Source organism: Ornithorhynchus anatinus, chromosome 1, assembly GCF_004115215.2.
Source record: "Ornithorhynchus anatinus isolate Pmale09 chromosome 1, mOrnAna1.pri.v4, whole genome shotgun sequence".
Classification (NCBI taxonomy): domain Eukaryota; kingdom Metazoa; phylum Chordata; class Mammalia; order Monotremata; family Ornithorhynchidae; genus Ornithorhynchus; species Ornithorhynchus anatinus.
The window spans coordinates 87,681,410-87,691,023 of record NC_041728.1 but is presented as its reverse complement, the minus strand read 5'-3'; the positions used below and the strand labels follow the sequence as shown (position 1 = coordinate 87,691,023).

The 9,614-nt window shown below is 39.8% G+C and overlaps 1 non-coding gene across 1 annotated transcript; it reads left to right on the top strand.

Moving 5' to 3' along the window:
- The first annotated feature begins 8,486 nt into the window (after positions 1-8,486).
- Positions 8,487-8,624, top strand: LOC114816990. Its single transcript, XR_003764817.1, has one exon. It is a non-coding gene; the product is annotated as a small nucleolar RNA SNORA7 (small nucleolar RNA).
- Positions 8,625-9,614: the final 990 nt, after the last annotated feature.

Here is a 9,614-nt window from a genome sequence, read left to right as displayed (position 1 = left end):
GTAGTGGTATGGAGTATATGGAGGAGGAGGGAGTTCCATGCTAGAAGGTTGATAGGGGAAAGGGGTTGGTAGTGAGATAGACAAAATGGATGAGATCGTGGCACAGTGAGTAAACTAGCGCTGGAGGAGTGAAGTGTGCAGGCTGGACTATAGTAAGAATTACTGAGGCGAGATGTGGTGGAGCGAGCTGACTGAGTGCTTTAAAGCATTCATTATCATTATTGTTATTTAATAATAAACATGGTCATTACTCTACGAAGTTTACTTGTAGAGTATATATTAAATCATTTGGAGAAAAATATACATCTAAAAATATCCAAATGTCAATAGGTACCTTTTCTGCCTGAACTATTTTTCTAAACTATGAAAAGTCTTAATGAATGGGGCTCATTTAACTCAACGGCAATATGTGGAACTCAGAACTCTAATGCAATAAGCTTCAGTTGACCAAATATAATTTGATTTGATGAATGCCAAAATGCCTATTATTGAATTGGAAAAAATGTGAGGAATATTTTTGATTCCTACGAATATATATTGCAATACAAAGTTTCTACCAGCTTCTTGGATTTCTAAGAAGATTTGCATAGAGCAAACTGAAACCTGCAGTGAGACAAAACTAACTCAGTCTCCCCAGATTCTTAGGAAACAGTGAGGTAACTTAAAGTCTACCTCTATGGCCGTACTCTGGACTTCATCCAACATGATCTGCATCAAACATCACCGTACTCTGGACTTCATCCAACATGATCTGCATCAAACATCATATATATATAGTAGTATATACATCATGTGTATATATATAGTAGGTGAAGCTAATGATTGTTTGGTTTGCTTCCTCTAATGCATGTGCATAATGCTGATTGCTTCTCCCTGTCCTCAAATCCCATAATTGCTTCTCCAGTTCTGTTTTGATACAATTACAATTTGCCCTTTTATTGTAAACTAACATCTCTGTTCCTCAATACTCCTCAATCAGTCAGTGATATTTATGATTATTGATGAGAAATAGTATTCTCTAGTGGGTAAAGAGGAGAGGTCTAGGATCCGAGGACCTGGGTTCTAATTCTGGTTCTGCCCTTTCCTGCTGTCATAACCTTGAGCAGGTCATGTAGATAGGGCCTCAATTTCCTCAATAGTAAAATGAAGAAATGTGAGCCCCAACTGGGAAAAGAAACTATGTTTGACCTGGTTATTTTGTATCTATGCCAGTGCTTAGTAAAAGGATTTTTCACATAATAAACACTTAACAAATACCATGATTATTATTATTGTTAGTCATTGCTGTGCACCTGTGGTAGGCAGAGACACTACTATGCACTTGGGAGAGTCCAGTGAAGGAAAAGGACGCATCCCCTACCCTCAAGGAGTTCCTATCTTAGATAGATGAAGAAAAACATAGAATCAGCTTACTAAGAGGATAGGGAGAAGATGGGTAGGTAAATATGGGAAAAATACCAATACATAAATCAAAATGTAAATATATACTTTTAGTTGGCTACAAATTCTGAAGTGCCTGAGGTGACTGGTAGTATGACACTACTTGAGGAAGGAAAAATTAATAATGGAATTCCTCAGAGAGAGGTGGAGTTTTTAGGAGACTCATGAAGCTAAGAGAGTTGTTGATAGTTACATCAATAATAAAAATAGTGGTACTTAAATGTTTACTATGGGCCAAGCACTGTATAAAGCTCTGAAATATGTCCAAGGTAATCAGGTTGGAGACACGCCCTGCCCCATTTGGGGCTTGCATCCAGATGGATAAAGAACAGGTATTTCCTCCCATTTTACAGATGAGGGAATTTGAGGGCATAAAACAGTTAAGTGACTTGCCCAAGGTCACACAGCAGGCCACAGTGACAGAGCCAGGCTGAGAATCCAGGTCCTCTGACTCCCCGCCCATACACTTTCCACTACGCCATCCTGCTTTTGGTCTGATGGATTTGAAGGAGAAACTGAGTTCCAGGCAGAAAACTGTTTCCTTTCACTTTTATAATTCTTTCATAATTTTTATAATTTACAACACTAAAAAACAGCTATTTTAATTAATGAGTTTGGGGAATGTTTAGCAGTCCCTGGAATCAGAAGGCATTGAAGAAAGGGTGAAAGTGCACTAAAATTACTTGAAATCAAATCTTGGAAATATTTGAAATCAAGAAACAAATAGAAACATAATTTATCATTCACCTTGTGTATGCTGCACTACTCAATGCTTTTACAATTTTAATTAAATCCCCGTGGACTTCATTTTAACATTATTTTCTCGTTCTGTAAGTATGAAATCTTCAAAACCTCTAGAGTGGAATTTATCAATATCTCTCAGCAATAATATATGAATACTTGATATACAAGAACAATACGAAATAACCTAAAAGAGGATTGAAATCAAAGTAACAATTATAGAATAGGAGAACAATAGTTTAATAATAAAACCAGAATGACTAGGGAATTACAGAAGATAGAAAATTGAAAGCAATGGTTGAAATCAAAATTTTCAGAAGAGAAGCCTAATTTTTGTAATAGGGATGGAAATAGGGTACTCTCAGAAATAAAATGATTAAAGTATCATATTTCTTCCCTCTTCCAGTTAATTTGACTAATGCAAACTCAGTTGCACTCTGCTACAAGAAAGTTATGAACATATTGTTGAGAAGTTCCCAGAAGGACAGGGAATATGGTACAAGTTGTGAAAACTAAGAACTAGAGAGCTATGTTGTGTCTTGGAGTCATATGCTTTAAGTTTTTCATAATTTGCTTTCCCATTTCATCTTCACAGGGGACATCTTTCCCCTCTATCTTCAACTGTTTCACTTTCTAATGGCTTCTTCCACACTGCTTTCCAACATGCCCACATCTCCCCTATCCTAAAAAAAAACCTCCCTTAACCCACAGCTACCTCCAGTTGTCAACCCATCTCCTTCATAACATTCCTTTCCAACTCCTTGAACAAGTTGTCTAATAATAATAATAATGATGGGTATTTAGTGCTTACTATGTGCCAAGCTCTGTTCTAAGCGCTGGGGCAGTACAAGGTTAGGGTTGTCCCATGTGGGGCTCACAGTTTTAATCCCCATTTTACAGATAAGGTAACTGAGGCACAAAAGTTAAGTGACTTACCCCAGGTCACACAACAGACAAGTGCGGAGTTGGAATAGAACCCCCTGGCTCTGACCCCCAAGCCCGTGATCTTGCACTAGACCTTCTCAACCCACTGTCACAAGTTCCTATTCTCTAATGCTCTCCATACTCTCCCAAGCACTTAGTACAGTGCTCTGCACACAGCAAGTGCTCAATAAATATGATTGAATGAATAAACCCCTTCAGTTTGGCTTCTATCCCCTTCACTTCACAGAAACCCTCCTTTCAAAGGTTACAAATGGTTCTCTTTGCTAAATCCAATGACCTTTACTCCATCCTAATCCTCACTGACTTCTCATCTGTCTTCGACACTGTCCACCAACCCTTCTCTTGGAAACACTATCCAACCTCGGCTTCATTGACCCTGTCCTCTCTTGTTTCCCCTCCTATCTCTCTCACTGCTCATTCTCAGTCTCTTTTGTGGGCTCCTCTTCTGCCCCCCACCCCATAACTGTGAGTGTCATCACATTAGGATAGGGGAGATGTGGGCATGTTGGAAAGCAGTTTGGAAGAAGGCTTTGGAGATTGAACAGTTGAAGATGGAGGGGAAAGATGTCCCCTGTGAAGATATCACAAGGGAAAGCAAAAGACCTCATTTCTGTCTCTTCTTCTTTTCTCCATCTATGCCCACTCCTTTGGAGTGCTCCCATGGCTTCAACTACTACTTTTATGTGAATGATTCCAAATCTACATCTCCAGCCCTCATCTCTCTCCTGCTCTGAAGTCTTGGATTTCCTCCCGCCTTCAAGACATCCCTACTTGGATGTCTTGCAATCACCTTAAAATTGACATGTCAAGCTGAACTCCTTATCTTCCCACCCAAACTCTGTCCTTCCCCTGTCTTTCCCATCACTATAAACAGCATCACCATCCTTCCTGCCTCACAAGCCTATAGCCTCAGCATTATCCTTGACTCCTCTCTCTCATTCAGCCCCCATAATCAATCTATCACTAAATCCTGTTGGTTCAACCACCACAACATTGCTAATATCCATTCTTTCCTCTTCAACTGAGCTTCTAGCATGTTAATTTAGGCACTTATCCTAGTCTCCCTTGATTACTCTATCAGCCTCCTTGGTGAATTTCCTGCATCTTGTTTCTTCCCACTCCATTCCATATTCCACTCCGCTGCCTGGATCATTTTTCTATAGAAACATTCATTCCTGTTTCCCCTTTCCTCAAGAACCTTTAGTGGTTGCCCATCCACTTCTACATCAAATAGAAACTCCTTACCCTCAGCTATAAAGCACTAAAATACGTTGCCACCTCCTATCTCACCTCGTTACTCACCTGCTACAACCCAGCCCACGCACTTCTCTCCATTAATGCCTACTCACTGTACCTTGATCTCATCTATCTCTCCTCTGACGTCCTGCCCATGCCCTGCCTCTGGTCTGGAACTCCCTCCCTCATCATGTCCAACAGAAAATTACTCTCCAACCCTTCAAAACCTTATTGAAGGCACCCTCCTCCAAGAGGCCTATCCTGACTAAGCACTCTTTTCCATTTCTTCCACTGCCTTCTGCGTTACTGTGTCTTGCTTCCCTTTATTCATCTCTCCACCCAGCTCCACAGCACTTATGTACATATGTGTTATTCATTTATATTGATGTCTGTCTCCCCTTCTAGACTGTTAGCACACTGTGAGCAAGGAATGTGTTTATGTTGACATATTGTGCTCTCCCAAGTGCTTAGTGCAGTGTTCTGCACACAGTAAGCACTCAGTAAATATGATTGATTGATTGAACATAGCCAGGAGGAAAGATTGAAGTGACTTGAAGATATCACTTTACCTCCTTGTGTCTTAATTTCCTCATCCTCTAAAATGCAAATGAAAGTCCCTACCTTCTCTTTTTCTCACAAGTGTAGATAAGAAGACAGAGTAGATAGAGCATGTACCTGGAATCAGAGGGTCATGGGTTCTAATCCCAGCTCTGCCATTTGTCTTCTGTGTGACCTTGGGCATGTCATGTAACATATCTGGACCTCAATTATCTCATTTGTAAAATGTGGTTTGAGACTGTGAACCCCATGTGGGACAGGAACTGTGTCCAAATAAATTTGCTTGTATCCACCCCAGTGCTTAGTGGAGTGCCTGGCACATAGTAAGTGCTTAAGAAATACCACAATTATTATTATTATTATTATTATAATTATAAGAAAAGTCATAGACATTTTTGTAAAGCATACCTTACTCATCTGAAAGAAGTGATATAGTATCTGAATTTAGAGTGTGTTCTTTCATATATTGAGCAATATAACCTTTGTGTTCTCACTGAAATCAACAAGATCACATGTGACTCACCACATGTCCCAGTCTAAAACTCAGAGCCAAGCAGCCTACCACTATCAATCAATCAATAAGTGGCATTGATTGTGCACTTACTGTGTGCAGTACAATACAATAGAGATAATATGTTCCCTATCCATATGCAGTTTACAGTCTAGAAAGAGACTATAGTCTAGAGGGGGAGATAAATATTAAAATAATTTATGGATGTAATAATGATAATGATGGTATTTGTTAAGTGCTTACTATGTGTGTGGCACTCTTCTAAATGCTGGGGTGAGATACAAAGTAATCAGGTTGGACACAGTCTACGTCCCACGTGGAGCGCATAATCTTAATCCCTATTTTATAGATGAGGGAAATGAAGCACAGTGAAGTTAATTAACTTTCCCAAGATCACGCAGCAGAATGTGGCAAAACTGGGATTAAACCCTAGGCTCTTCTGACTCATAGACCCAATCTTTCCCCACTAGGCAATGCTGCTTTTCTGTACCTAAGAGTACAGATCTGTTCATAAGTGCTGTGGGAGAAATGGCAGGGTGACTATCAAGAGTCTAAAGGGTACAGAGCCAAGTAGAGAAGCAGTGTCTAGTACCAAGAGCACAGGCTTGGGAGTCAGAGGACTTGGGTTCTAATGCTGACTCCATCACTTGCCTGCTGTGTGACCTTGGGCAAGTCACTTAACTTCTTTGTGCCTCAGTTACCTCATCTGTAAAATGGGGGTGAAAACTCCAAGCCCCATGAGGTACTTGGACTGTCTTGCCTTATGCTGTCAAGTCATTTCTGACTCATAGCTACTCCATGGACACATCTCTCCCAGAAAGCCCCACTCTCCATCTGAAATTGTGCTGGTAGTTTATCCTTAGAGTTTTCTTGGTAAAAAAAATATGGAAGTGGTTTACCATTTCCTTCTTCTATGCAGGAAACGAGTCTCTGCCTGTGACTTTCTGCATTGCCGCTGCTGCCCAGCGCAGGTGAGTTTTGACTTGCAGCAGATTGCTTTCCACTTGGTAGCCACTGCCCAAGCTAGGAATGGAGTGGGTATACTTCTGCTTGACTCTCCCTCTCACAGCCAAGACTGGTAGAGTACTGGAAACTTCCCCGGTGTGATCCTGAGAGGGTTATCCAATCCAATTACCTTGTTTCTATCCCAGTGCTTTGAACAGCGCCTGGCACTCAGTAGGTGCTTAACAAATACCAATGAAAAGAGGTGGTAGAATTTTGTCTTCTGTGCATTGACTTGGGCATACTCAGCTATGCTGAATGTACGATCAAGTGTCTGGGGTTGGCCATCCAAGGCTGGTGATTTGGATTTTTCTGGATTTAAAACCTACAGAATTCAGGAAGTCATTTCATTTGGTATCTTAAGTCAAATTAAAAATCAAGTTTGCATGTTAAAATCCTTAGGTTGTATTTTACATCCATGTTTTTATGATTCCTAAACAGAAGCATTTGCATAACAAGTGTTTCTTGGATAATAGTGATCCTTTTCAATATATCTAATGAATGCTCAGCATCCCAGAGCTTCTTGTTGGGACAAATAACAATGTTAAATAATGCTGATTAATTTTGAGCATCAATTTACAGCTTAAATCATGGTTTGGATTAACAAATCAATCTTATTGAGCAACTGATGGCATGCAGAGCACAGTCCTAGGCACTTGAGAGAATAAAATAGAAAAAACAATTTATGCCCTTGTGTTTACAACCTAATGGGAAGGTTAATCACTGAAGTAAGACATATAATGCCAATCACACAATACGATCAGCAAAAACAGGTTATGAGTGCCAATTATCAGAGGAAATGTCAGATGCTTTACAAGTTGGGGAGAAATATCTTGGAAAAAATATCCTCACTTTCTAGATATATTACAAGCTACCTATGATTCATATTACAACAGTGAAGATATTGATCATCTATAGTACAAACACAAAATTAAATCACTGCCCAGCAAAAGAAATTTTGATTTTCAAGTATTCCTAACCTGTGAATTATCTGATGGTTGAGGTTTTTAGTCAGACTTGGGCTGAAGGTACCTTATATCAGACTTCATTCAAAAAAAAAAAAAGACTCCTAACCTCCTACACATAAAATGGGCCTATAGAACTACTGTAATATAGCTCAAAAAAAAATTGTGGTAGAGTAACATTAGAAATAGTTTAGAAGTAACATTTTACTTTCTTGACTTTCTTAGAGTTTTTCCATCATTTGACAAAGCCCTTCAGATCAAATCAGTACCTTTAATCATGTTTCCTATTTTTAGTGTGTATTTTACCAGCTTCTTATGATTTGCATATAAAATGTCACTGATCACAAGTCTGTTGCACTTATGAAATGTTTCGGTTTAAATTTTTTTTTTGAAAAAAGACATTTCTGACGTGTGTTAAGGGAGATGTATGAGCACATATAAATGAGAATATTGAGAAAGATATCTATCGATATATTCATACATTAGTGTAAGAGTGCTGTGGTTGATCTAATTGGAAGAGCAAAAGTCTGGAAACCAGGAGACCTGAATTCTGGTCCTGACTTTGCAAGAAGGGTAATATCTACCTGGGCATCCTCCTGCTGATTTCTGGTGTTTGTTATAGGACAGGATTGGTACTATGTTGTGGTCACTCGACCCCACGTGAATGTTGCACATAAAAAATTCTGCAATGCATTTCATGATGTGCTGCACCCCTACAAGCCTTCTAGCTAGGAATGTTGCAACCTTTCCTTCTCATTCCTGACATCATGCTTCAGTGAGAAAATAACTAGCAGGGAGGAGAGAGTACAAGTGGTACTAAGCAAAACACTAGCACTTGGATCACTAGCATGCAGCATGGCCTACCGGAAAGAGGCCGGCCCTGGGAGTCAGAGGATCCAGGTTCTAATCCTAGGTCTGCCATTTGCCTGCTGGGTGAATTTCAGCAAGTCACTTTTCTTCTCTGGGTCTCCGTTTCTTCATCTGTAAAATGTGGATTCAATACCTGTTCTCCCTCCTACTTAAACTCGGAGTACCAAGTGGGATGGGGACTGTGTTCTACCTGGTTATCTTGTATCTACCCCAGGACTACCCTTTCAGCTACGCACCTGGAGAGTTTCCAGTACTCTACCAGTCTCGACTATGGGAGGGAGAGTCAAGCAGAGCCACACCCATTCCATTCCCAGCTTGGTCAGTGGCTAGTGAGTGGAAGGCAATCTGCTACAAGTCAAAACTCACCTGTGCTGGGCAGCAGAGGCATTGGAGAAAGTTGTGGGCAGAGACTAAAGTTTACTGCATGGAAGGAGGCAATGGTAAACCACTTCCATATTTTTGCCGATAAAACTCTATGGATACGCTAAACCAGAACAATTACAGCTGGAGGTGGGGGCGTTCTGGGAGAGATGTGTCCATGGCATCGCTATGGGTTGGAAGCAACTCAATGGCATAAGACTTCAGTACTTAGTAGCCACTTAACAATACCACAGTTGTTATTATTATTATTATAATTATCAATTCCTTTAGGTTCTTGGTCCCGAATTCTCAGTATGGAAACTCTCCATTATTTTTGATAGGATATTTCACCATTAATGTAACTTCAATGACTACAGATAGACGAATTTGATTAGACTGTAAGCCTATCAATGGGCAGGGATTGTCTCTATCTGTTACCAAATTGTACATTCCAAGCGCTTAGTACAGTGCTCTGCACATAGTAAGCACTCAATAACTGCTATTGAATGAAATACATTGTAATGGCAATCAGTTCCTGAAAGCATAATTACCTAATATGGAGAGATGCAGAAGATAAAAGTTCCTAGGGTAATTAGTAAATATGAGAATATATCTATCAAAAATTATTCTCCAGTTTATTGTACAACAGAAAAATAGGCTCCTCACTACCCCAGGCAATGGTGGGAAATAGCATGGCTTAGTGGAAAGAGCATGGACCCTGTATTTAGGGGACCTGGGTTCTTTGTCTCATTTGTCTGCTATTTGACCTTGGGCAAATCACTTAACTTCTTATTATCTTAGTGTTTTTATCAGTAAAATGGGATTAAGTACTTGTTCTTTGGTCCTCTTAGGCTGTGAAACTTCAAATGGGACAAGGACTACATCCAACCTGATTATCTTGTACCTACCCCAGTATTGAATACAGAGTATGCACTTAACTAATAGCATAATGACAAAAATAATAATGGTGATAATAAGAATTATCA